The sequence below is a fragment of the Octopus bimaculoides genome, chromosome 28 (genome assembly GCF_001194135.2).
Source record: "Octopus bimaculoides isolate UCB-OBI-ISO-001 chromosome 28, ASM119413v2, whole genome shotgun sequence".
NCBI classification, from domain to species: domain Eukaryota; kingdom Metazoa; phylum Mollusca; class Cephalopoda; order Octopoda; family Octopodidae; genus Octopus; species Octopus bimaculoides.
The window spans coordinates 16,118,257-16,119,403 of NC_069008.1; positions in this window are offsets into that span (position 1 = coordinate 16,118,257).

Consider the following 1,147-nt stretch of genomic DNA (forward strand, 5'->3'; position numbering starts at 1 on the left):
CAAAAGACACCGATACAATAAGTGCTAGGCTTACAAAGAATAAGCCCTGGGGTCGATTTGTTCAACTAAAGGCGGTGCTCCAGCATGGCCACAGTCAAATGACTGAAGCAAATAAAAGATTGTTATTTCTCGCTTTCAGAATTTTGGGTTTCTGACGCTGAATTTCGGAGCAAAGAAATCGGTATTAATTATTGTCATAAAACTTGTAAGCAATATTTTGAAAGTACAAAACAAAACAGAAATCGCGAAAGCTAATCAAGACATACAACTTAGGTTTTTTTTTTCAGAAAAAAAAAAAAAGAAAAGAAGAGAAAAGAAACGAAGAAAAAATACGTCAATTAAAATCTTACCTGCTTTTTTACCAACCGCTCGGTGGATTGCGAAATTGATGAAAGAATAGAATTCCGCCTTTCACTTGCGTTTATATATACTTTCATTTGTAACTGGAATTACCCACAACGCTTTATATAGTGTCAAAATACGACGCAACTATGCAAGTGCATTTTCTGGAAAGGTCAACTTCCACGTTTGATAAGCACTGACTAAATGATTATATCTTTCAGTTATTAGACTTCGCCCATGCTGGGGCACCGCCTTGAAGAATTTTAAGTACTTTGTTTTCTTCTCTCAGCACTTACAGAAATTATATACTATATACTTCCCTTTTTCGTAACTTTCTGCCATTTTCATTATATTCTACATTTTGAAACATTTCTAACTTAGATTAGAGAAAAATATCTTACCCCGTCTTCCCTTCATTGTGCTTTTCACAATGAAAGAAAAGCCAAACGCTGGAAGTCGAGGTGTGAGATAAAATATTTGAATATTGAAAAGTGTATCTATAAAGCGGCATTTTCATTTTTTTTTTTTAACCTTTCCCTGTTAACACATCAAATTCATTCGATGCAATATATGGCTTTTGGGGTTATAATTGGCTAATTTTCCAAGTCGAGAGGCCCACCAAATTGGAAGTATGCCAGATCCCCCCCATGGGTTTTTTTATACGATTCCAAATAATATCATAAAAATACAATAGGATTTTTTAAACATCGAATGGTAACGAGATTCCATTGAGCAAGATAAATATCAAAGGAATCCATAGACAAAAACTAGTTGAGAATCATTGTATAAGGCGATACATCTCGAT